The sequence below is a fragment of the Phyllobates terribilis genome, unplaced genomic scaffold, assembly GCF_046119375.1.
Source record: "Phyllobates terribilis strain yellow unplaced genomic scaffold, ASM4611937v1 Scaffold_130__1_contigs__length_5004896, whole genome shotgun sequence".
NCBI lineage: Eukaryota > Metazoa > Chordata > Amphibia > Anura > Dendrobatidae > Phyllobates > Phyllobates terribilis.
In genome coordinates this window covers 503182-531097 of record NW_027362890.1, presented here as the reverse complement: position 1 = coordinate 531097, position 27916 = coordinate 503182, and the positions used below count along the sequence as shown (strand labels likewise).

The following is a 27916-nucleotide window of genomic DNA, read 5'->3' as shown; positions in this document are numbered from 1 at the left end:
CAGTGCTAACTGTACTGCTTTTCCCAGGCGCCGGTACGTGTCACACTGACATACGGACTGCACACTGATGTGTTACACGGACATACAGATACATGGATGTCACCCGTATGCCACAGAGATGTCACATACGGATGGCACATGGACACAGACCACGGATCTCACCAGTACTAGTTTTTCCTATATGGGAATCACCAGGACATGTGAAGGAGGCCTAAGAAGGTATATTCTTCAGCCAAGGCCTCAGATGCCAATCTATGTATTGTGACAGTGGCTCTGTTAGTGAATCTATGCCCGCCACAATTAGGGTGGCCCATAGGGGCTGTCAATGATTTGTGGAATTTTGGAATAAAATACCAATTGGCTTTTTTTTGGGTACATAATATGTTTTTCAGCCTTCTTTTAGAATTTTGCCGAGCTCTACAAAATTTCGCAATAAATATTGTAATTTATTTCTAAACTTAAAGTTCATTGCGGAAAAATCCGCAGCACGTCCATTAATTTTGAGGAAACGCGGCGTAATTGCCGCCATTGACTTGCATTGAATCGCATAATATCCGCATGACTACATGTGCACATGCGGATATTAAGCGATTCAATGTGCGGATGGTACCCGGGTCTGGAGAAGAGGAGAGTCTCATCCAGACCCGGGTACCATAGTACCTGTAGTTAAAAAAGAATTAAAAGAAAAGAAAAGCACCCAGTCTCCTGTACGGTGCGTCCGGTGTCTTCGGCGGCTCACAGTGGTGTAAAAGGACCTTCTATGACGTCATTTAGTCATGTGACGGGTCACGTGACTGCTGACGTAGGTGGTCGCTTGACCTGTCACATGACTAAATGACGTCATGGAAGGTCCTTTTACACCACCGCGAGCTGTCGAAGACACTGGAGAAGGAGACCGAAGGCCATCGGAAGGTGAGCATGATTTTTTTTTTATTTTTCGCCATTTTATTCTTTTTTTTACTATTGATGCTGCATTTGCAGCATCGTAACTTGGTCACACTATATAAATCCATGACGGTTGCATGGATTTATATAGTGTGACCAAGTTGTCAAGCACTTTTCCAAGTGATGCTAAAATCGCTTGGAAAAGCGCTTGATAACCCTCATGCGGAAATGCATGTGAAGAACGCTTCACTTCTGCATGTCCCTGGCAGGAAAAACGCATGTACAATCCGCATGTGCAATCCGCATGTACAATCCGCATGTACAATCCGCATGTACAATCCGCATGTACAATCCGCATGAGTTTTTCCTGCCAGGGAGATGCAGAAAAAATCTGGAGAATTTCAGCATCGTGGGCACTTAGCCTAAAAAACTTCACTTCAGGTTCTCAGATGCTGAGTGTGAATTCTGTTCTGTAGGCAGATAGCAAAGTCGCATCTCTTTGAAGGGAGACAACACTGAGTCCTTGATACCCGATCACACCTGGAGTCTCTCCTGGTTTTCTGGATGTAATTAAAGGTGCGGCAGTGCTGAATGTTTTAAACAGATGGATTTTTTTTACTGCTTTAAAAAAAGTCAAATTGAATATTTGCAAAGTCAAATTGATTCATTAAACAAAAATGTAAGCCCTGTAATAACTGTGAAGTGTTCGCCTCATCTATCATGAAGTCAGCCAAGTTACTAATAGTGAGATCTTTTGTATAGTTTCCGTCCAGTGTCTCCAAGCAACTTGCTTCTATTTTGTTCCTGTTTTTCTTGGGTCGTCTCCTCTGATCGATTTCCTAAAAGGATATTTAATGCACCGGGTGTGGTAAATGTTTTTGAGATTTTTTGCGGCGGTTTCTGGACAGACTGCTGGAAACTTTCTGATGTGCTGGAGTCTGAATCTGTAGTCCAATAATCAGTTGATCTTTTTTTCTGATATTTCCGCTGTCTGATTTTTTGTTGACCCCAGTGGAAAATCTGACCAGCGTTATAATCTGATTTGTCTCGTAAAAATGTATCTTTCTTTCTTTCTCTGTTTTATTTCCGTCTGTATAGGGACCAATTTCTTCTCTAATTTGGAGAAAAACGTTGTAACTTGATTATTTGTGCCTCTAGTGAGAAGTTGAAGTTCTATTTTTACTTTTTCCATCTCTGGGGCTACTTCATTATATTCTTTTTCGTTCTGCTTAAGGATTAAATCCATCAGATTTTTTTGTGTAGTTTAAGTGTATTTTTTTCCCAAGATAACACAAAGTTTTTATTTTTGGGAAATTGAAACACCTCTTTGAAGACTCAGAGCGCCCTAGGGACTCCTTCACGTTCCTGATTAGATTTAAGGGAATTAATCTTCCAAAATAGGCGGTATCTCCTTTTCCGCTAAATGAGTAATTCTTCTTTCCCGAGACTGGATACTGATGACCTGTAACTCATAGTTTAGGTTGCAGTCCATAAAAATCGCACCTGTGTCTGCAAATAGTGCCCAGATTGTGCTCCAGGAGACCCACACCATAAATTAAGTGGGTTCTTCTCACTATAGTAATGCCAAATACATGGATGATAAATGTGGTTTGGGCGCACTGCAAGGCTCAGAAGCGAGGGGAGATCTGACTTTAGGAGAGCGGATATTGCTGGATTGGTTTATGGAAGCCATGTTGCTTTTCAAGAGCCTTTGAGCCACTGATAATGTGGAAATCTCTGTTTTTCCACTGACAGATGATGGACCTGAGTGGGGACTTGTTTATTGTGAGATGCGTAGAAGTTTTTATTGGTATTATTTTCACCTACATAACACTGTTTGGAGGCTTTTTATTCCATATTTGGGAGACTGAATGAACAAATAGTTGAACACGACGCTCCACTGGTTCATGCTATGAAGTTTTCTATTAGACTGTGAATTGTCATTGTCTTAGTGAATAATTCAATATTTTTACATAACTTCCCATTTGTACGGACAGTTTAAGTAGAAATGTTAAAAAATATAAATTTCAAGAATATTTTATTCAAAAATAATAATTGGTTTTATTCTTGGCAGATGACTGTACCAGGAGATCAGAGGAACAGGAGACATCTTCAATTTTTAAATCAGATGATCTTGAGATCCCACAGGATACAATTGAAGTGAATGCCATTACTCCAGATATCCCATCATCCCTTCACAGCAAAGATCAATCATCTGATCCTATGAAACAGGTCCTGTCTTCTGATTCATTACTGACTACCAAGGAAAATCTAAGTCACAAAATAAGCATTAAAAAACAAACTGCTCCTAAAGCAAAGAAGCCATTTTCCTGTTCAGAATGTGGGAAATGTTTTAACCAGAATTGGATCCTTGTTAATCACCAGAGAACTCACACAGGAGAGAAGCCTTTTTCATGCTCAGAATGTGGGAAATGTTTTGTAAAGAAATCACTCCTTAATAGACATCAGAGAATTCACACAGGGGAGAAGCCGTTTTCATGTTCAGAATGTGGGAAATGTTTTGTACAGAAATCACAGCTTATCTCACATCAGAAAACTCACACAGGAGAGAAGCCTTTTTCATGTTCAGAATGTGGGAAATGTTTTAACTACGAATCAGTTCTTGTTAATCACCAGAAAACTCACACAGGGGAGAAGCCTTTTTCATGTTCAGAATGTGGGAAATGTTTTAACTACAAATCAGTTCTTGTTAATCACCAGAAAACTCACACAGGGGAGAAGCCGTTTTCATGTTCAGAATGTGGGAAATGTTTTGTAGAGAAATCAATCCTTAATAGACATCAGCGAATTCACACAGGGGAGAAGCCTTTTTCATGTTCAGAATGTGAGAAATGTTTTAAGTACAAATCAGTGCTTGTTAATCACCAGAGAATTCACACAGGGGAGAAGCCGTTTTCATGTTCAGAATGTGGGAAATGTTTTGTAGAGAAATCACATCTTATCCTACACCAGAGAACTCACACAGGGGAGAAGCCTTTTTCATGTTCAGAATGTGGGAAATGTTTTAACTACGAATCAGTTCTTGTTAATCACCAGAGAACTCACACAGGAGAGAAGCCTTTTTCATGTTCAGAATGTGGGAAATGTTTTAACTACAAATCAGTTCTTGTTAATCACCAGAGAACTCACACAGGGTAGAAGCCTTTTTCATGTTCAGAATGTGGAAAATGTTTTAACCAGAAATCAGATCTTGTTAGTCACCAGACACTTCACACAGGGGAGAAGCCGTTTTCATGTTCTTAATGTGGAATATATTTTACGAGGAAATCAGCTGTTAATAAACATCAGAAAAGTCACACAGTGAAGGAGCCTTTTTCCTGTTCAGAAAGTGGGAATTGTTTAACCATAAATTGATTTTTGTTATACACCAAATAACTCACTCAGGGGAAAAGCCTTTTTCATGTTCAGAATGTGGGAAATGTTTTAACCCCTTTCTGATATTTGTGGTAATAGTACGTCATGGTGCCTTGGGCCTATTGGGCCAATGACGTACTATTGCTTCATGTGGTGATCACACCCGCACACAAGCGGTGCGGGCCGATCGCTGCTAAGTGTCAGCTGATTGTCACAGCTGACACCCGGTACTATGTGCAGGGAGCGGTCCCACATCGCTCCCTGCACATTAACCCCCGAAATGCTGAGATCGAGGTCAAGGAAAGGGAAGAGTCGATACTTACCTCCTCTGCCGGTGTCCCACGCTATCTGCGGTGGCTCCCGGATGTTGTTATGACGACCCGATGTCGTCATGACAACATCCGGGTCACCAGACAGCAGGAAGTTACTTTGGTCATGCGCAGTGCATGACCAAAATAACTTCTCCCTCTGCAGCTGTGACAGCCTGGATAGCACAGGGATGCTGCTGCATTCCTAGGCTATACAGGCGATCTGAATGAGAAAAGTGAAAGTCCCATAGTGGGACAATGTGTAAAAGTACCAAAAGTCTCAGAAAGTGAAAAAAAAAATTGTAAAAATATTTAAAGAAATAATCAAAAAAAAAATATATATATATACTGTACCCATAAATAAATATTATTGTGGAAAAAAAAAAGCAATAAAATTACACATATGTGGTATCGCCGGGTCGAACGACCTGACCTATAAAACTGTCCCACTAGTTAACCCCTTTAGTGAACACGGTAAAAAAAAAAAACACAAAGCAAAAAACAATGCTTTATCATCATACCGCCAAATAAAAAATGCAATAAAATGCGATCAAAAAGACGAATGCAAAATAAAAATGGTACCGCTGAAAACGTCACCTTGTTCCCCAAAAAAACAAGCTGCCATACAGCTCCATCAGCCAAAAAATAAAATAGTTATAGCTCTCAGAATAAAGAGATCCAAAAAAATTATTTTTTGTATAAAATAGTTTTTATTGTGTAAAAGCGGCAAAACATAAAAAAGATATAAATGTGGAACCACTGTAAACGTACTGACCCGAAGAATTATGCTGCCTTATCAATTTTACCACACGCGGAACAGCATAAAAAAAACCAATTCCTGAATTGTTGGTTTTTGTTTATTCTGCCTCCCAAAAATCAGAATAGAAACCGATCAAAAAATGTCACTTTGCCTGAAAATGGTACCAATAAAAACGTCAACTTGTCCTGCAAAAAACAAGCCGTTACATGACTCTGTCAGCCAAAATGTGGAAAAATTATATCTCTCAAAATATGGTGATGCAAAAACTAGTCTTTGCAAAAAAAAAAAAGCGTCTTTTAGTGTGACAGCTGTCAGTCATAAAAAACTGATATGATTCTGGTATCGCTGTAATCGAACCGACCCGAAGAATAAAGTCATCTAATCAATTATACCACACGAGGAATGGCGTAAAAAATAAACTTTAGGGTTGGGCTAGAGTTAGGGTTGGGCTAGGGTTAGGGTTGGGCTAGGGTTAGGGTTGGGCTAGAGTTAGGGTTAGGGTTGGGCCAGGGTTAGGCTAGGGTTATGGTTGGGCTAGGGTCGGGGTTGGGCTAGGGTTATGGTTGGGGTTGGGCTAGGGTTATGGTTGGGTTAGGGATGTGCTAGGGTTGAGATTGTGTTGGGGTTGGGATTTTTTCAACAGTAAAGAAAAAAATGACGACAATATGGCGACTAGTGTTGAGCGCAAGTGCTCGCTACTTCAGTTTGCATCGAGAGCTTGGGTATGCACTGAGTATTGCAGGTGCTCGAGTCTCCACCCCATATGTTTTGCCAAAAAAAACTTGCGGGAATTGCCTGCCATGCACAGCGATCCCCCGCATGTTTTTTTTGGGGTGTCTAATAACCATGAAACATGCGGGCGGGAACTCGAGCATGTCACTTGAGCACCCGCGATACATGGTGCATACCCATGTACAAAAATGCAAACTCAAGTAGCGAGCACTTGTGCTCAAGACTAATGACAACTTATTCAATATGATGACCTACTGTTATCAAATTCTGTGTCGCACCTCTAGGTTCAAAATATATACAGTACAGACCAAAAGTTTGGACACACCTTCTCATTTAAAGATTTTTCTGTATTTTCTTGACTATGGAAATTGTACATTCACACTGAAGGCATCAAAACTATGAATTAACACATGTGGAATTATATACTTAACAAAAAAGTGTGAAACAACTGAAAATATGTCTTATATTCTAGGTTCCTCAAAGTAGCCACCTTTTGCTTTGATGACTGCTTCGCACACTCTTGGCATTCTCTTGATGAGCTTCAAGAGGTAGTCACCGCAAATGGTCTTCCAACAATCTTGAAGGAGATCCCAGAGATGCTTAGCACTTGTTGGCCCTTTTGCCTTCACTCTGCGGTCAAGCTCACCCCAAACCATCTCGATTGGGTTCAGGTCTGGTGACTGTGGAGGCCAGGTCATCTGGCGTAGCACCCCATCACTCTCCCTCTTGGTCAAATAGCGCTTACACAGCCTGGATGTGTGTTTGGGGTCATAGTCCTGTTGAAAAATAAATAATGGTCCAACTAAACGCAAACCGGATGGAATAGCATGCCGCTGCAAGATGCTGTGGTAGCCATGCTGGTTCAGTATGCCTTCAATTTTGAATAAATCCCCAACAGTGTCGCCAGCAAAGCACCCCCACACCATCACACCTCCTCCTCCATGCTTCACGGTGGGAACCAGGTATGTAGAGTCCATCCGTTCACCTTTTCTGCGTTGCACAAAGACAAAGTGGTTGGAACCAAAGATCTCAAATTTGGACTCATCAGACCAAAGCACAGATTTTCACTGGTCTGTTGTCCATTCCTTGTGTTCTTTAGCCCAAACAAGTCTCTTCTGCTTGTTGCCTGTCCTTAGCAGTGGTTTCCTAGCAGCTATTTTACCATAAAGGCCTGCTGCACAAAGTCTCCTCTTAACAGTTGTTGAAGAGATGTGTCTGCTGCTAGAACTCTGTGTGGCATTGACCTGGTCTCTAATCTGAGCTGCTGTTAACCTGCGATTTCTGAGGCAGGTGACTCAGATAAACTTATCCTCAGAAGCAGAGGTGACTCTTGGTCTTCCTTTCCTGGGGCGGTCCTCATGTGAGCCAGTTTCTTGCTAGCGCTTGTTGGTTTTTGCAACTGCACTTAGGGACACTTTCAAAGTTTGCCCAATTTTTCGGACTGACTGACCTTCATTTCTTAAATTAATGATGGTCACTCGTTTTTCTTTACTTAGCTGCTTTTTTCTTGCCATAATACAAAATCTAACAGTCTATTCAGTAGGACTATCAGCTGTGTATCCACCAGACTTCTGCACAACACATCTGATGGTCCCAACCCCATTTATAAGGCAAGAAATCCCACTTATTAAACCTGACAGGGCACACCTGTGAAGTGAAAACCATTTCCGGTGACTACCTCTTGAAGATCATCAAGAGAATGCCAAGAGTGTGCAAAGCAGTCATCAAAGCAAAAGGTGGTTACTTTGAAGAACCTAGAATATAAGACATATTTTCAGTTATTTCACACTTTCTTGTTAAGTATATAATTCCACATGTGTTAATTCATAGTTTTGATGCCTTCAGTGTGAATGTACAATTTTCATAGTCATGAAAATACAGAAAAATCTTTAAATGAGAAGGTGTGTCCGAACTTTTGGTCTGTACTGTATCTCTCTGGTTTAAGGGCATAAAAATTCAAATTTTCAAAATTGCTGATTTTTTTGATGTTCAGCATGTGGGAAATGTTTTATCCAGAAATCGCATCTTGATAGCCACCAGAGAACCCACACAGGGAAGAAGCCTTTTTCATGTTAAGAATGTGGGAAATATTTTAGCCATCAATTAGCTTTTGTTAAGCACCAGATAACCCACACAGGGGAAAAGCCTTTTTCCTGTTCAGAATGTGGGAAATGTTATGTGAAGAAATCATCTCTTCTTAATCACCAGAGAATTCACACAGGGGAGAAGCCTTTTTCATGATCAGAATGTGAGAATTTTTTTTTTTAATCGGTAAACTTTATTGAACACCAAATAACATAGTTTACAGCAGAATAATTATTTTACATGTCATCATACAGTACATGTTCAGGAATTGTACCTATATAAACCAATTGCTCATTCAATGTCATTCAAATAACGACCATATAGTTCTCCCGTTCCCAACCCAGAAATAACATCCACCCTCCCCACCGTATCTGACAGTGTACATTACAGTAAAACCATACCCACACTCAAGTAGGTGTTACTCTTAGACAGTTAGTCAAGTACATCAACCTACTACCCAGACCGGTAATGATCATAATTTATACGATCAGTAAATTAAATAAGACATCTCTAGCCAGCTCTTCCAAAACCACAGCTGTGCAACTAATCCAGTCTCCCCATACTTTACCCAATGTACCAATCGTCCCCTCTTGATATAAACCTTTTTTTCCATTAAAATAGTAGAGTTGAGAGCTTGGACCACTTCTTCTACACAGGGTTGTCTGGTTGCCAGCTAGTGTTTGGCAATGGATGGATCTTCTAGTCTGGCAGAGTATTTTAGCAATAACTAACTGTACCTGGGGAGATCCTCCCACCTCCCCCGTTAATCCGAACACACAGGTTTTCGCACTAAGAGTGGTTTGAATATTAAACATCTCTGCTATTAATCTATGTCAGAGTTCCACAGGGACAACACCGGGGAGATCACACAATATCTCACCACTGTCTTCACTCTGTCAGGATTTCGTCAGTGATCCGTGGGCACACGATCTAGACTACTCACTACGCAGATATCGGCAAGCGAGCAGAAAGCGAATGGCGTCACACCTCCGGATTCCAACACATGGAATATGTGTATACGCCCCTGTACGGTTATTGCCAGCTTCGCGATAGCCCAATTATTATTATTCGCTGCCACCACCGGCCGAGTTTGAAATATAATACAGGCCTGGCCGGACGCCTGCGTTCTGGTAGCATGTGACTTCGGGTGAGGGAACGATTACAGAGCAAAAGAAACAGAGCTATTAAATTTTATATTTAATCCAAAAGGGAAGCAGTGTTTATGAAAAATATACAAGATTTTACAAAAGGGGACAATACAATACATATGCAATTACACAAATAAAACAGGATTAAAAAAAAACTTACTATACGTTCACAGAGACGACTCAATATATAGCTGGAGGGGAGCTCTCCTATGACTTGACCGTTACCGAACGGGATCCGTTGCTTAGACTAAATATATACTTCCAGCAATGACTACTACTCCATCCTCCGTGAATTCTTTTATGCCTAAAGGGAGACGTGCCCACACACCCCATGGGATGACATCACGTGTGCTGGGCTCTAGCCTGCACATTTTTTTAAAAAATATCTGTTTATCGTTGGTTGATCATAGAGGGCCGAAGGTGATACCATTTTTTCCGTTATGAATACCTTCCGGTAGAGACCACACATGACACAGTTGCGGTCTGCTATTTTGTTACTTTTGCACCACAGCCCCACCGAGGGGCTTACAGTAATGAGAAAATATCCATATTGTTCCCCAGCTGACCCTGCCACTCAAAATATGGGTCCCATTAGTATCAGAAGTATAGAACTGGAGATACTCCATACTTCGTATCGGCTCTGGCTGTCTGCAGAGCTCTGTTGAATTCCCGGGAACTAATCTTCCTTGGCTAGATATACATTTATCACAAGTCTGTGTCAGAGGAAACTTCCCTCGCATTTTAATTTGGTTAGCAGCTAGCATTTGTTTACAAGGAACTTCTCATGTGTGTTAATTTGCATACAGACAGATGGTCCAAGTGTCAGCTCTTCTCTTTTAAAAATGGTGGATAACGGAGGGGTTAGAGGGAAGATGGGTTTGGGAGAAATTATTAATATTTTCACAATATCTCCATGACAATCTACCTAACACCCCTCCTCCACCTCCCCTCCCAAGTCCCCACCAGTCTCGGGCATTTCCAAAACATTTGCATCAGGTCCGCATATTCTTCCCTGCAACACTGACAACAGCCACACATCTTTAGGCCCATTCTATACAATACCTTGAGAATCCTATAAACTCTATGAACTAGAAACAGTTGAAACCTTCTTTGTGACGTGATTATTGAAAGCAACTCTGGAGATTCCAGCACCTTGTTCCATTCCTCTGTAGAAATGCTACCCACATCCTCCTTCCACTTACCTGAGACATGGGGTCACCCAAAATTTTTAGCAACAATGAGTTGTATACCAGAGAGATGATTCCCTTCAATAATTTTGCCTGTACTACGAAGTCTAACAGCCCATTAGAGGATATAGAAAGATCAGAGATGGCTTCCTGAGCATGCATTGCGTATCTTAATTCCAAGTATTTAAGGAATTCAGATTCACCCAAATTAAACTCCCGTTTCAGCAGTTTGAACTACTTGACATTGTTATCCGAGTATAGCTGATGCACATATTCCAATCCCTGATTCTTCCATTCTCCAAATCCCTCCAATCTCCGCAACTCCTCTAGATTAAAGTTATACCAGATAGGCATGTACTTTGAGCAGTACGTCATTCCAAACAGCCTTTTACATGTCCACTAAATTTTATGTACCAGTTCCTGGGTAGGTTATATACTCCAGCTACCTACAAATTTGTGTGATTCCAGTATCTCCAGTAAATTCTTCCTCCCCTCCCCAAGTATTTTAATGTAATCGATCCAGCTTCCTGGGCCACCTTCAGTGTCCAGCCTTAGAAATGCTGAAATTGGGAAGCTAAGTAGTACCCCCATACAGTGAGTACGGAAAGTATTCAGACCCCTTTAAATTTTTCACTTTTTGTTTCATTGCAGCCATTTGGTAAATGTTAAAAAGTTCATTTTTTTCTCATTAAAGTACACTCTGCACCCCATCTTGACTGAAAAAAAAACAAATGTAGAAATTTTTGCAAATTTATTAAAAAAGAAAAACTGAAATATCACATGGTCATAAGTATTCAGACCCTTTGCTCAGACACTCATATTTAAGTCACATGCTGTCCATTTCCTTGTAATCCTCCTTGAGATGGTTCTACTCCTTCATTGAAGTCCAAATGTGTTTAATTAAACTGATAGGACTTGATTTGGAAAGGCACACACCTGTCTATATAAGACCTCACAGCTCACAGTGCATGTGAGACCAAATGAGAATCATGAGCTCAAAGGAACTGCCCAAGGAGCTCAGAGACAGAATTGTGGTAAGGCACAGATCTGGCCAAGGTTACAAAAGAATTTCTGCATTACTCAAGGTTCCTAAGGGCACAGTGGCCTCCACAATCCTTAAATGGAAGAAGTTTGGGACCACCAGAAGTCTTCCTAGACCTGGCTGTCCAGCCAAACTGAGCAATCGTGGGAGAAGAGCCTTGGTGAGAGAGGTAAAGAAGAACCCCAAGATCACTGTGGCTGAGCTCCAGAGATGCAGTAGGGAGATGGGAGAAAGTTCCACAAAGTCAACTATCGATGCAGCCCTCCACCAGTCGGGCCTTTATGGCAGAGTGGCCCGACGGAAGCCTCTCCTTAGTGCAAGACATATGAAAGCCCGCATAGAGTTTGCTCAAAAACACATGAAGGACTCCCAGACTATGAGAAATAAGATTATCTGGTCTGATGAGAACTTTTTGGTGATAATTCTAAGCGGTATATGTGGAGAAAACCAGGCACTACTCATCACCTGCCCAATACAATCCCAACAGTGAAACATGGTGGTGGCAGCATCATGCTATGGGGGTGTTTTTCAGCTGCAGGGACAGGACGTCTGGTTGCAATTGAAGGAAACAAATGTGGCCAAGTACAGAGATATCCTGGATAAAAACCTCTTCCAGCGTGCTCTGGACCCCAGACTTGGCTGAAGGTTCACCTTCCAACAAGACAATGACCCTAAGCACACAGCTAAAATAACAAAGAAGTGGCTTCAGAACAACTCTGTGACCATTCTTGATTGGCCAAGCCAGAGCTCTAACCTAAACCCAATTGAGCATCTCTGGAGAGACCTGAAAATGGCTGTCCACCAGCGTTCACCATCCAAACTGACGGAACTGGAGAGGATCTGCAAGGAAGAATGGCAGAGGATCCCCAAATCCAGGTGTGAAAAACTTGTTGCATCATTCCCAAGAAGACTCATGGCTGTACTAGCTCAAAAGGGGGCTTCTCCTCAATACCGAGCAAAGGGTCTGAATACTTATGACCATGTGATATTTCAGTTTTACTTTTTTAATAAATTTGCAAAAATTTCTACATTTGTTTTTTTTTAGTCAAGATGGGGCGCAGAGTGGACTTTAATGAAAAAAAATGAACTTTAAAATTTACCAAATGGCTGAAATGAAACAAAGAATCTAAAATTTAAAGGGGTCTGAATACTTTCCGTACCCACTGTATATAAGACAAAGCTACCCCCCTGATTTTTTGGTAATTGCAATTTTTCTGGTTTTATTCTAAGGGTCCCTCTCTTCCATCCAAAGTCTCTAAAGCTGTTGTGCATTTGCCTAAACCAGTATTTAGGAATCCAGAGAGGTGAGTTATGTACAACGTATAGAATGCATGGCATTAAGCACATGTTAATGAGGTTTACTCTACCCAAGGCTGACACAGGTAGTTTTTCCCATATACACACTTTGTTCCTCATTTTAATAACCAGTGGACTTAGATTTAAGGGAATAAGCTCCTGTGGTTTATTAGTAATGTAAATCCCCAGATACTTAAATTTCTGAACTGAAACACACATCCGCCCTCCTAAATTGTGATTTCTATCCTAAAAGCTGCAAGTGGAAAAAGCACCCCTGCTCAAAGTGCACTACTCAATTCACCTGAAATAAAATAAATCTCACCGTGCTAATAGGACAGTGTTGAACATTGTATAATCCCTTAGGGATATACCTAGGAGAGAGTACCTCAACAAAAATGGACAGAAAAGTGAATGGACTCAATTGAATTTTAGTGATAAAAAAAATCAGCGTGATAGGTATTTATGGAGCAAATGTCCATCCACAACTCACTGTTCTGATGGTGGGCCACCGTTTATTCATCAATGTTTGATACGAACCCTGAACTTTCCAGATCGGGTTTGCTCATCACTAGATACAGTATGATATGTAATGGATGACAAAAAGAAGCCATTAAATGTAACACCAGATCTCATTGCGGCACTGCGCATGCGCAGCAGTGTCTTGGTGAGAGGAGAGGCATCCTGCCCCCGGGATTGACTGATAAATGGTTGAGGAGTGACGTCATGTCAGTGAGCGGCCGGGAGACATTCGGCCTCACTGCCGCGGCATTCATCATGCTTCATGGATCAGTGATCCAGGCAAGATGAAAAGACAGCCGGAAGCAGAAGACGTCACGGGGAACCGCTAGACTGCACTCCGGGACCCAAGGAGCTGCAGCTGCGACAGGTAAGTATGTCAGTTTTTTTGTGTTCTAGGGTGATAATACTCCTTTAAGGCCAGCCAGAAGAGACACTGGGTGAGCTGCTGAAAAGGCAGCCACAGGTTCCACTAGAGCACAATTCTACAGCCAGCCACTGCTACTCACCGAGCCCAGGTTTCAGAAAGTTTTTTACCCAGCAATGTTCAGCCCTAGATGTTTTGTTCCATGCATGATGACTCCAAAAGCTGAGAGTGAAACATCTGGGGTCAAAATGCTAGGGGCGAAACATCAGATTGGCGACACATCCAGGGACAAAATGATGTAGGTGAAACATCCGGGGGTGAAACATCCGAAACGTGAGGGGGTGAAATGCTAGGGGGCGAAACATCCCGGGCGAAAAGTGCAAGATGAAACGTGCGGGAGGGAAACATACGGGGGCGAAACATGCAGGGGCGAAAAGTGCGGGTGTGAAACGTGCGGGGGCGAATTTTTCTGGGGGCGAAATGTGCAGGGGGCGAAATGTACCTGGGGCGAACTGATGGGGGCGAAACTTCCTATAACAGTCTCCTGCCCCACTCTCTCATCTGCCTCCACAGAGATCGCTCCCTCTCCTACCTCTCCATCATGCAGGGCTGGATTCTCTTGCGTGATGCTGGCAGGCAGGCAATGGCAAGATAGCTGGCAGGCACAAGGCAAGATGGCGCTGAGGTTCCTGCTCCCGACGAGTCTCTCAGAAGAAAGGCCACCAGGACCGTCACAGACGTTGTTGCAGTGAAGCTTGCGGGCGCTGCAGACTGGGCTCTTCGCGGACCCATGCCTCACAGGTAGTTGCCCGGTATATCAATATTTTTGCCCATGTTTGATAAGGGCTCAGCGGGAGCTCTTCAGCCACTCGTCCTCTCAGTCCAATATCCGGCTATGCCCCCTCAGCATCCTTGTTTTAAAGATTGAGTGAATAAAGCAGAAGAATTTTACCTCACACAGTGTGCCACCTGTTCATCTCTTTGTTGCATCATTCATGAGGACTATTGCTTTGGTGGTGCTGCACCTGTGACGTGAGGAAGCCATGCAGCTGACTCATAGTCCAAGACTCCTAAAAGAGGTAGGAGCTGTATGCATAGTGCTGGTTTCTGAACTTTACTTACAGTAGTAGGGCCCCTCCCCACTGAAAACAGTATCCTCAAAAATAAAATACATCACAGCAGTAATAAAATCCTTTAATTAGCCCCTACAGTAATAATGTCCCACATCCTGCTCCCATATGTACTCCATTCTGGACCCCATATGTTCTCCACTCCTGGCCCCATGTGACTTCATCCTGCCTGCATGTCTCTAAATTCTACCCCCATGTGTCATCTCCCATTCTACCTCATGTCTCTTCTCCCATTCAGCCCCCATGTCTCTTCTCACATTCAGCCCCCATGTCTCTTCTCCCATTCTGCCCTTATGTCTCTTCTCCAATTCTGCCCCCATGTCTCTTCTCCCATTCTGCCCCCATGTCTCTTCCCCCATTCTACCCCCATGTCTCTTCTCCCATTCTACCCCCATGTCTCTTCTCCCATTTCGCTCCCATGTCTCATTTCCCATCCTGCCCCCATAGCTCTTCTACAATTCTGCCCCCATGTGTCAAAAAAAAAAAAAAAAAGTTCCTCCTCACCTTGCTGCTTCTCCATCGGAGACGCTCCTTCGTTGATTTGAAGCACGGACATTAGCCAGTTACATGCCGGCAGTAACGTCATACACCAGCGACTTGCACACTGACGTCAGCTACCGGCCTGTGATGGCTGGCGGCTTAACTATTGCGGTGCGGGAAAACTCCCACACGGCAATAGATTTAAAGTGAATCTGCGTCTGAGGACGCAAGTTCAGTTCACTGGGGCCCGGTGAGCAGATGTCTGGGCGCCTCTACTCACCGGGCCCCATATGCCAGTAAGGGCAGTAATGCCCTGAAGGCGACCCTGCTGACAATAAACTGGTCTAAATCTGCTCCTTTAGATTCCAGGAGTACTGCTATTTGGGAGAGTCTATCCAATATTCCAGTAGTTCACAAATTTACTTGAAATAAAATAAATCTCACTGCGCTGATAGGACAGTGTTGTACACTGTATTATCCCTTAGGTGTATACCTAGGAATGAGTACCTTAACAAAAATAAACAGAAAAGTGAATAGACAGTTAGTTTCTGAAATATGTAAGGGAAAGCACAGTGTCTCCTGGCATCCGTACCTTGTGAAGATTGTGACGTCACACGGCATTTGCTTCCTCGCGCACCAACACGTGTCAGGTCGGTCATCGGCCGGGACCTCCTGAACACTGCAGTGAAGGGCCATCCAGGTCGGAGGTCCCCAGGAAGAGGCGGACTGCGGCAAGGCCCAGATCATGACTGATACAAGTATACAGACTTTCCACATCGGCCGTGACCATGAGTGTACCAGGTTCCAGCAAGACCTCTAAGAGATGGCTGCTATCCCTGGGAGCTGTGCGCTTGCGCAGTGGTCTCCTGCTTTCCTGTGCCCGCGCCCGGCTGTCTTAATGTCTTCGGCTCGCCTCCGGGGACATGCTCACAGGCACGCCCCTGGACGCGCCCCCTTGGGCATGACGGCTTGGGCGCGAGCGGCGGTATTCCGGGTGCACGCGCCGGTGCGCTCCAATGGGCTTCCCACCCCTCGTAATCACTTGAGGGGTTGGGGGCGTATTTATAGAAGGTCCTGTAGGTGCTCGAATACACACGCCTCTTGAGAAAGAGTCTTGCGAAACGAGCAAATCTATACCAGTGGTGTGGGGGTCCCATTGATGTGCTAACCGTGCGGGCATTGAAGCTGGGTGAGTTCCATATATGAGGCTGTACGGATTTGTGTGGGACGGGCTGGGCAACATATGAGACTGCTTGCATTTTTTATTACAATCTGTTACTATCTGCACTAGCAGTCTAGCACTTTGGTTGTATGTCCTCATACCCACCCCTAACCCATGTATGTGACGCGCCCCTGGGCCTGTGTCGCGCTGCGTTGCGCACGCGGGAGCTTACCCGGAGCCGGATCTCTTGAGGGTTGTAGTCTCGTGGCGGTGACCCGGTCCGTGCCCAGGGAGTCAAACTGAGCGGCGATGTAACAGCGGTAGATGCAGGACGACTACGCCACCCGTTGAATGCAGCTATGGAGCTGCCGCTGCAGGACAGTCCGCTGAGGCCGGTGGATGGATGGTGCAGCGTAGATGGTATAACCCCCAACGGGAGGGGTATGGCCTCAGGGCAGCAGATGTGGATGATGGGGGTAGCAGGAACCACTCAGAGACGGTGCGGTGTAATTCAGGGTCTTTACTGGTAACAACGATAGACCCTCCCGGAGTACTTGCTAGTGAACGGGGCCTGGTCAGTCCTTGAGCAGATGGGATCTCCCCTGGCCAGGCGGAGTTGTAGGCCTCCCAAACTGACTGTACTCTTCTGGCTACCTTGCTAGAAGCGGATATAAGTAGCCCACGTCCCTGAGTGTACCGTGTGGTGTTCACCCGTATGGCCGGTGACTCGGGGCCTTCTAATGGCTTCCGCTCCACGATGGCGGTGCTGGTCCCACGCGTGTGACCGTGCCTTCGGGTTTCTGGGCCTGAGGACCTGAAATCCCCTGCCGGTCGGCTTCTGCTGCTGGGTAAGAGTTAGTCCCCACAGCCTCGGACGCCGGGTCCAGTAAGAAAGCTTCTCAGTCAGGGCGAGCTCTGCAGCTGCCAGCCCCTGACTCGTAGTAGTATTGCTTCTGCTGTTTCTTGTCTCTACTCTCCTTGACTGCTAACCCTGCTTCAGCCCCGGGTTTATATAGGGGAAGTCCTTCCCCTCCCAAGACTGGGCAGGAGGTGTGGCATGCACAGGATCCCTGACCAAAGGACCTCCCACCTGCTCTCAGACATAACATTACATTACTGTGGAAACCAGACCCCTGGGGTGCCACATTCCCCCCTAGTAAAATTTAGTACTCCGGGACTAAACACATTTTAGAAAAACATAACAAGATATAACAATAACAATACAATAAGAAACACATAAAGGTGGTCACGGCATGTCCGTAACCGGGTGCAGTCTTTGAAGAAAGCAAGGTGTCCATTTCACCAAAACAGGGAGACGTAACCAGGTAGGGGTCTGTCCTACCCCGAGTCCTTAACAGTCTCTAGTCCATCCTGGGTTACACTCCAACTATGTACAAGGATTCCCGGTAAATCCACCAAGGATTCCTAAAAATAACTGGAAACACAAAATTATACACAAGCAACAATACACAGATAAACATAAATAAAACAATTTATACACTTCAAATCCTCCAGCGTGCGGGTAACTGGCCTCTAGTGGCCCTAGTGGACCTACGGAGCTGACTGTCTGGCCCTGAACTACAGGGTGTAGGAGCTGTCAAGGGTAAACTGGGCAGCTGTCTACCGGCTCTTTGTCTCACTAGGGGTACGGCAGGCTCACTATAAGCAGAGGGTTGATCCTCCTGTTCTGCTTGTGTGGAGTCTTCTGCCTCCTGGACCGGCTGTTCTTCCAGCTCTACCTGTTGCTCCGTAGGTGCTTGGGATGCTGGTTGGAGGAAGGTGAGTACGGGTACCACAACTGCACCATTGACTTGAGTCCAAGACCGAGGGAAGTCCCCGAGCACAGTACTAACCATATCTTCCCTTTCCTCTACGGGTCGATGGTCTTCTTGTTCCTCTTCAGGGTTCCTCAGTTGTTCGGGACACTTCTTCAGGTGGTCCCGGGATACAATGGCTGTGGTTTCCCCTCCGTCTTTACTGATGGTACAAACCTTCGGGTTCTCGTGGCTTGAGGGCAGTACGGTGTACGGGTCCTTCTCCCACTGGTCGTCCAACTTGTGGAGCCGTCTCTTCCTCTTCAAGACCTGCTCTCCGGGTACCAGGGGAACAGCGGGAGCATACTGGTTGTAAGTTTTCTCTTGTCTTTCCCTAGCCTGACAGAGACTTCGCTCCACGCTCTCCTGTACTCTCCGGTACTGCTGCTGCCTCTCTGTGTCCCAGTCTGTTTCTGGTGAAGTGTCCTCGGGTGTCAGGACTCCCATTTCCAGGTCAACAGGTAACTTACCAGGTCTTGCCCTCATTAGGTAAGCCGGGGTACAGTTGGTGGAACCTACCGGGATGTGGTTGTATAGGTCCACCAGATCGGGCAACTTCTCAGGCCACAGACTGCGTTCTTCCAGGGGCAACGTTTTTAGAAGATCCATTACCACCTGGTTCATTTTCTCACAAAGTCCATTAGTTTGCGGATGGTAGGGTGTCGTCCTTATCTTCCGGCAGCCATACAGATTGCAGAATTCCTGGAAGACCTCCGCTTCAAAGGCAGGTCCCTGGTCCGTCAGCACTTGGTCCGGGTACCCGTGTGGACGGCAAAAGTGCTGCTGGAAGGCTCTAGCTGCTGTTTGAGCCGTTAAGTCCTTGACGGGGACGACAACCAGAAACCGGGAGTAATGATCCACGATGGTTAACGCGTAGACGTAGCCACTTCTGCTTGGGGTCAGTTTTACATGATCCAAGGCTACCAGTTCCAACGGTTGCCGGGTGACGATGGACTGCAGGGGAGTCTTCTGGCTGGCACGGTCCTTCCTTCTCAGGTTGCACGGGCCACAGTCTCTGCACCACTTCTCGATGGTTCCCCTCATGCCTAACCAGTGGAACCGCTCGCGCAGCAGGAACTCCAGCTTCTTCCACCCGAAGTGTCCAGCTCCGTCGTGGTATGCCTCCATCACCATGGCTGCGTCTCTTCGTGGCACCACTACTTGCCAGAGTAATTCATGCGTCCGGGAGTTAACCATTCTGCGGCACAACTTCCCTTTGTAAAGGAACAGTCGACTCTTCTCTGCCCATAGTTGTTTGGCTTCCTCCGGAGCGTCTGGTTCAAGGCGAGCCTCCGGCCGAGTCAGCATCTCCTTCACCAGTCGGACGGCAGGGTCGCTGTCTTGCGTTTCCGCCCAGTTGTAGTGGGGTAAGGGGTTCAACGTAGCAGCCTGCTTACTCCTTACCCGGTGGGAATACTGGATAGTCCCATGACGGTGGAACGCAGGGAGTTCAACTTCTTCCAGTCCCTCCGGATCTTCTCCTCCGTCCGGCAGGTTGGGCATCCTGGACAGGGCGTCCGCGTTGGTATTGGAGCGTCCTGCCCGGTATTTGATTGTGAACTCGTAGTTGGACAGACGGGCCATCCACCTCTGCTCCAGGGCACCGAGTCTTGCCGTGTCCAGGTGTGTCAACGGGTTGTTATCCGTGTACACGGTGAACCGGGAAGAAGCGAGGTAATGCTTAAAGCGCTCGGTGACTGCCCATACTACGGCCAGGAACTCTAGCTTAAATGAGCTGTAATTCTCGGGGTTCCTTTCGGTGGGTCGCAGTTTTCGGCTGGCGTAGGCGATTACTCGTTCCTTCCCCTGCTGGATCTGGGACAGTACGGCTCCTAGCCCGATGTTACTGGCGTCGGTGTAGAGGATAAAGGGCTGGCTATAATCCGGGTATGCCAGGATTTCGTCCCCCGTGAGGGCCATCTTCAGCTGGCGGAAGGACTCTTCTTCCAGCTCCTCCCATTTGAAGGGCGGCTTCTGGTTCTTGGCCTTCCGGGACTGGCCTATCAGGAGGTCCTGCATAGGTGCTGCCTTTTTGGTGAAACCGGGAATAAACCTTCGGTAGTAGCCTACCAACCCGAGGAACTGCCGCACTTCTTTTACGCTGGAGGGGCTTGGCCATTCCTTAATTGCGGTGATCTTATCAGGGTCGGGAGCCACTCCGTCAGCGCTCACCACGTGTCCCAGGTACTGCACCTTTGGTTTCAGGAGGTGACACTTGGAGGGTTTCACCTTTAGGCCGTAACTTGCCAGAGCTTCGAACACTTCCGCCAGGTGTTTCAGGTGGTCCTCATACGTCTTGGAATATACGATGACATCGTCCAGGTACAACAGGACCGTCTCGAAGTTTCTGTGGCCCAGACAACACTCCATTAGTCGTTGGAAGGTTCCCGGTGCGTTGCAGAGTCCGAACGGCATGCAGGTGAACTCGCTAAGTCCCATCGGGGTGGTGAATGCGGTCTTCTCCCGGTCCGCCTCTGCTACAGGAACCTGCCAGTACCCGCTAGTGAGATCCAAGGTAGAGAAGAAGTTAGCAGATCTTAAAGCAGCCAATGACTCCTCTATCCTTGGTAAGGGGTACGCATCCTTGTGTGTGATACGATTGATTTTCCGGTAATCTACACACATCCTCATGGTGTTGTCTTTCTTTCGGACTAAGACTAGTGGAGCTGCCCAGGGGCTACAGCTATCCCTGATCACCCCAGCCTCCTTCATGTCTCTAAGCATCCCCTTGGCGTGTTGGTAGTGGGCAGGGGGTACGGGTCGATACCTCTCTTTTATAGGAGGATGGTCTCCCGTGGGGATGTGGTGTTCTACCCCCTTGACTCGCCCGAAGTCTAACGGGTGTTTACTGAACACTCTCTCGTACTCCTGAACCACCCGATAGACTCCTTGTTTCTGGTGTGCGGGAGTGGAGTCAGTACCCAGATGTAGTTGCTGACACCAGTCCTCCATGTTTTTCTTAGAGCCGTTACCTTCCTCCGGGTGAGATGGAGGCAAGGGTTCCACAGATTGTATAGAATTTTGGTTAATGGTATATAATTTGGCTAGCGTGGCATACCGGGGCAGGTACACTTCCCTCTCCCTGATATTTATTATGCGAACGGGCACCCTCCCATGGCGTACATCAACCACCCCCCGTGCTGTCAAAATGGTGGGCCTACTGTCCGAGTAAACTGGTTCTACCATTGCCTGGTAATCTCTACCTCTCAGACCAATAGCTGCCCGGCACCAAATCATCATTTCACTTTTTGGGGGCATGGCAATAGGAAAAGGGTCACACATTCTTACGCTACCAATCTCACCGCCGGAGAGTTCCACCTGTTGCCGTCGCATCAGTGCCCGGATCTCTTTCTGGAGCACCCGCTGCTCGCCGGAGCTGGCGTTCTTGGCAACCTGCTGTAAAAGGAAAATCACCTCTGCAAGACAATTTTCAATTACATTAGTTCCTAGAGTTATTTTTGGGTGACTCTCATGTTTGTCAATATCTACAATGATCAGTCCCTGTGCTGCCAGTTCGACTCTACCGATTTTGATGGTCACCTCTTTAAATCCGATCTGTGGCACGGGCTGGCCATTGCTGGCGATGATACTCAAGTCGTCGTCAGGGTAGCGGGTAATATCCGAGTCATTCCAGTACTGCTTAAAGAGCACGTACGGGATGGTGGTGACCTGTGACCCGGTGTCCAGTAGGGCACTCATGGGAATGCCATCCAGTACCACAGGCAAGACTGGACGTCCTCCCACATATCTGTCGCGCCAGTTCGATGGGCCTGGTGATCTTTTTCCTGGGGGTTGGCCCTCTACCCCAGGTTGTGCCCGTTTAAAGAACAGTACCTTGCCATATGTCCAGGTTGATTGCAGCGGCGGCAGATGGGTCGTCCGTCCTCGCTGTATCGGTCACTGGGTCTTCCTCTGGCCGGTGGGGTCCTCCTTGGTCGACGCCACAGGATGTCCTCCGGTCCGGATGCCAGCTGGATCTTCCCTGGGGTGGAAGCCTGTAAAGACTGCACAGTTCGGGTTAGCGCAGCAACGCTCTTAGCTAGCTCTTGGACCTGATGGTGTAGGTCTGGAGCCGGGTCATTGTCCAAAGCCTGCGCATCAGCTCCCACAGGCCCTGCCGACAAGGGCGCCGCCTCCTGGTGGTAAGTGATAGCAGGGCGCTTGTGGGTCACAACGCCACCCGGTGCCGGTTCTCGGAGCACCCGGATGGCTCTGTCCTTGAACTGTGCAAAGCCCAGATGGGGATCCTGTAAGGCCATTGCCCGCAACTGGGTTCGGTGGGTATTACAATACAGTCCCTCTATAAACTGTTCGGTCAACAGCCTGTCCTCGTTTCCCACTCCATCAGGGTCGGTCTGCTTAATGGCCCTCAGGGCCTCTTGTAGGTTTAGTGCATAGTCCCTTATACTCTCATGCGCTCGCTGCTTGCACCCGTAGAATCTAAGCTTAATCTCGGCTGAGGTGCGGGTATCAAAGGTGTCCTTCAGCCGGGTTAGTATCCCTGCGACAGTCTTCCTCCCAGGTGGCCAGGATTTTACTTCCCTTTTGGCTGCCCCGGTTAGTTGGGCCACCAGGATGCTCACTTTTTGCTCTTCTGTGAGGGGGTACACCTGGAAGAGGCTATCCAGCTTTTCTCTAAAGTCATGCAGGGTATGTGACTCCCCTGAGTACTGGGGTAGCCAGGCTGCTCCCGGGATATAGGGCATGGTGAAGGGCATAACTGCAGCAGCGGTAGCGCTGGCGGGGGTTGAGGCAGTGAAGCTCTCCTCCGTATCCGACATCTTCCTCCCCCCTAGTGGACCGTGGCCTACCTTGCGATGATCCTCTTCCGTAGGCCGCGGCTCCGCAGTGGATCGTCAGGGTTGAGGACCTTCCGTCGCGCTCCTGTGACGTCGGCGTCTGCTGGGCTCCTTCCAGGACCTTACGCAACGTCCGGATGTGAGGCGAGGCTTCAGTTCTCGCGCGCTTTCGGAGTCCACGCCCCTCTTCTTCCCGCACGGCGTCCTCAAGATGGCGTCCAATGGCGGGAAAACTCCACGGATGGCGGGAAGAAGGCAGAAGATGGCGCCGGATGGCGGGAAACTTCACCGATGGCGGGAAGAAGGCTGAAGATGGCGCCAGATGGCGGGAATCTTCACCACAGGTAAGTTTGAAAAGTCTCTTTTTCAGGCACGCAGTACCCGGTGGTTGCGGGCACGAAATCCTGCCGACTACGCCAAAGTTGATGCGCCCCTGGGCCTGTGTCGCGCTGCGTTGCGCACGCGGGAGCTTACCCGGAGCCGGATCTCTTGAGGGTTGTAGTCTCGTGGCGGTGACCCGGTCCGTGCCCAGGGAGTCAAACTGAGCGGCGATGTAACAGCGGTAGATGCAGGACGACTACGCCACCCGTTGAATGCAGCTATGGAGCTGCCGCTGCAGGACAGTCCGCTGAGGCCGGTGGATGGATGGTGCAGCGTAGATGGTATAACCCCCAACGGGAGGGGTATGGCCTCAGGGCAGCAGATGTGGATGATGGGGGTAGCAGGAACCACTCAGAGACGGTGCGGTGTAATTCAGGGTCTTTACTGGTAACAACGATAGACCCTCCCGGAGTACTTGCTAGTGAACGGGGCCTGGTCAGTCCTTGAGCAGATGGGATCTCCCCTGGCCAGGCGGAGTTGTAGGCCTCCCAAACTGACTGTACTCTTCTGGCTACCTTGCTAGAAGCGGATATAAGTAGCCCACGTCCCTGAGTGTACCGTGTGGTGTTCACCCGTATGGCCGGTGACTCGGGGCCTTCTAATGGCTTCCGCTCCACGATGGCGGTGCTGGTCCCACGCGTGTGACCGTGCCTTCGGGTTTCTGGGCCTGAGGACCTGAAATCCCCTGCCGGTCGGCTTCTGCTGCTGGGTAAGAGTTAGTCCCCACAGCCTCGGACGCCGGGTCCAGTAAGAAAGCTTCTCAGTCAGGGCGAGCTCTGCAGCTGCCAGCCCCTGACTCGTAGTAGTATTGCTTCTGCTGTTTCTTGTCTCTACTCTCCTTGACTGCTAACCCTGCTTCAGCCCCGGGTTTATATAGGGGAAGTCCTTCCCCTCCCAAGACTGGGCAGGAGGTGTGGCATGCACAGGATCCCTGACCAAAGGACCTCCCACCTGCTCTCAGACATAACATTACATTACTGTGGAAACCAGACCCCTGGGGTGCCACATATGCAATGACTCATATATATTTAGCCCAGCTGTTGCATCCTCCGTGGGACTCCCTGACACTTGGCACTATGCACTTTACTTCCCCTGCATTGTGACTTATATGAAATGATTTTGTATGTACTATTTTGCAAATCTTACCTAATAAAACTATGTTCTTTATGCTGTAAAACTCATTTCTTCTCCTCTTTTAAAAACATTCGTATCAAACATTGTCTGCTCGGGTTCAACCACACCGACCCCAAACAGGCAATGTCCGGAGTTTGCTCATCATAAAATAAAAATCGCTTCTCTCCCCTTCGCTGAGGTCCCGACCTGCGTGGAGAGTCTTCTTGACCAAGGGGATCCCTAGCTAGGAATCCTGAAAGGGATTCCCTTGGGTACGATGACATACGTGCATGGAAGAGGACCCTCCACGTCTGCCGGTACCTCAGCAAAGGGGTAAGTAGCAATATATATATTTTCTTTTTACGATCTGGTCAGTGATGAGGATGTGGTGGACAGATCCTCCACTCCTCTGAGTCTCCATACCCATTGAGTTCAATACAGATGATAGTTTGGGGGTGCTGAACCCAAACCCGGATTTTCTTGTGTGTTTGGGACAGAACTGCCCGAACTGAACTTTAGCAGGTTCACTTCTCACTAATCATATTTTGGGTATAAGATGTATAAATGTGGTCAAGTTACGTTTTTTTTTAATTCCAAAACTTTAAATTTTCTAGATAAGTAACTTTACAAACAGAAAAATGTTAACACTTGGTCAAACCAACCAACAAAATATTTAAAGCGTAACTCCAAAAAAAACAAAAAAAAAATTTTGATATGTTATAGTACCTGTGGCACTGATCTTTTCCAATGGAGACCCATTCCAGCAGCTTTTTTTTTTAAATATAATTTTTTTCTAAATTTTATTTAGTCCCATCCAAGTTACAGCAGCAGGCTCTATGTGCTGCAGGATTTCAGTGGTTACTAAGGAAGTTGGGCCCCCTTGGTAGCAGAAATTGTGGATGGATTCAGGCTTCCTGTGATACATTCAGGGCTGCTCGTTCACAGCCCTCTGGAAAGTTCCCCTTCCCCCTCCCCTCATGTGCTTCATCCTGGACAAGAGGAGGCTCCCCCCGCCCTGTGAAAAGCCAGTAAAGGACTGAGCACATGGGGAGTTGGGGAGCTTTGCAGTGGGCTGTGAACCAGCCTCCCTGTATACATCATAGGGAGCACGTTGATGCCTCTTTCAGACTTGCTGTTTTCCTGGCGATTACCGCGACAATTTAAAACCGCAGCGGTAATCGCCAGGAAGATAGAACATGTTTTAAAATGTAAAACTGCGCTTCTTTCTGCTGCACAGTTTTCCCGCGATTTGAGCCCATTGACTTCCATTGAGCAAATCAAGTGCTATCTAGTGGTTTTGCCGGCAATTACCGCCGCGGTTTTTAAACTGCTGCGATAATCGCCGGCAAAACTGTTAGTCTGAAAGAGGCCTGACAGTTGCACCCCCCGTGTAGCCACGCCCCCTAGAGTCCGTCCACAAGTTCTGCTACTAAGGCGAAACGACCTCCTTAGTAGCCACTGAAATCCTGCATCACATGGAGCCTGCTGCTGGAACTTGGATGGGACTTTTCTCGTAGAAGTGAAGTTGCTGGAAGGGGGTCTCCATTGGAAAAGAAGATCAGTGCCGCAGGTACTATGACATAGCAAAACTTTTTTTTTTTCGAGTTACGCTTTAACTGTATAAATTAAAACTGTTAATCAAGAAACATAAAGGGTATAGAGGGAGAAGGGTTAGAGAAAAAGAGGAAAGAAAAGAAAAATTGCAGGTGTTATTGTTTGAATTATTTTACAGCTAAATATGTGACCATGAACTAAAATTCAAAGCTGTAGGCAATGCCTCTCAGATAATCTATCAAGCTTCTATTGTTTAAATCTTGCACATCTTGTTCCATCATACATATTCCAAAGTTGAACTGGAACCAAAGGTGCCTGACGTCCTCTGCGAGTAATTCGACCAATATGGGTATCTTCAAAATAGGTGGCAATGGGTATTGCTTCTTGTGGAAAGTCAGGATTTTCCACTAACTCTTCAAATGAAGGCACAACATTCTGTGGTGGTAGAAAGGCAAGGGCAGGTATCATGCGTATCCAACGAGCAAATTCATGGTCACCTTGATATTACACCTTGAGCCTTCATTTTAAACTTTATGCCAAACTGACTGTGATAGGTGGAATAAGCAACCGGTCTTCTCAAGGTTGGGGAATTCACTCTCAAATGCCTGAATTGCAGCTAGTTCAAAATCCAACATCAGGTTTTGTGGCTGCAGTCCAGGTTGTGTGGCTGCAGTCCAGGTTGCGTGGCTGCAGTCCAGGTTGCGTGGCTGCAGTCCAGGTTGCGTGGCTGCAGTCCAGGTTGCGTGGCTGCAGTCCAGGTTGCATGTTCTTCAGCTCTTGTAGCAACCTCTGGTACGTTGAACGGCTCTTGTCCGTCAGCAAGGCATACACTACAGGAACAACAAGGCCGCTGTGGACTACATGGATTGTATAAAGTTGCTTGAACAGGGCTGGTGTACCGAAAAACATGCCATCAGCAAACCACTCTTTACTTTGTGCCAGTAGATGGAGATTGTCTCTTGTTCCAAATATCAAGATACGGCTGTGTCCACTTCTTAATTAAAAGTGAAAGTAGTAGTACAGGAAATAATGAGAGACAAAATGAAAAGTAACAAGTAGCAGACAGAGAATTTCGGGATGAATTCACAAAAAATTGTCCTTATCAGAAGCATCCGTTGTTCATATCTCACATTAAAAACTCACATTTTGCTTCAGATTTTCTGATTTTATAACAGAAACTTAAAACTGAAGCAAGATCTGGTGTGAAGGGGCTAAACAATAGTTTTTTCTACGACATGTATTGTCCCAGTGGAAAATTATATATTCCTGTTTAAAAATGCTTCCAAGCTACAAAAATGTCACATTTTCAAAGTTGTGAAAGGATTAACGGCAGCAGAAACCAGCAAAATGCAGAATTCCATGATAATAAAAGGTTTACATCAGGAAAAACGAGCAAACATGTAAGACGTATTTGTGAAAAAAAAGCATACTAACTCAATGGTTCATTAGGTCGGGGTCATATGCAGCGTAAATGTCTAAATCCCATCCACATGCTGATGAAAAAATGTACAGTTAAAAAAAATGACATGCAGTGCAGCAGTGGCGTACCTACCATGTAGGCAGGGGACGCCACTGCCCCCGGGCCCTCAGGGGGCCTGCCGCCAAGGGGTGTAATGTGCCCATGAACACCGGGCCCCCTGGATCTACCATGCTCTGGTAGGTGCCTGTCACCTACTGGAGCATGGCAAGGATAAATGAATACTCACCGCCTGCTGCGGCGCTGCTTTCCTCACTCTGATTTGATGCAGATCCTGAGACGTGAGCGATCACATGATTGCATAC

At 46.6% G+C, this 27916-nt stretch overlaps 1 pseudogene; it reads left to right on the top strand.

The window, feature by feature from the left end:
* The window catches only part of LOC141203905 (uncharacterized), a 141697-nt pseudogene extending 136579 nt beyond the window's left edge, over positions 1–5118 (top strand).
* The last annotated feature ends 22798 nt before the right edge of the window (positions 5119–27916 follow it).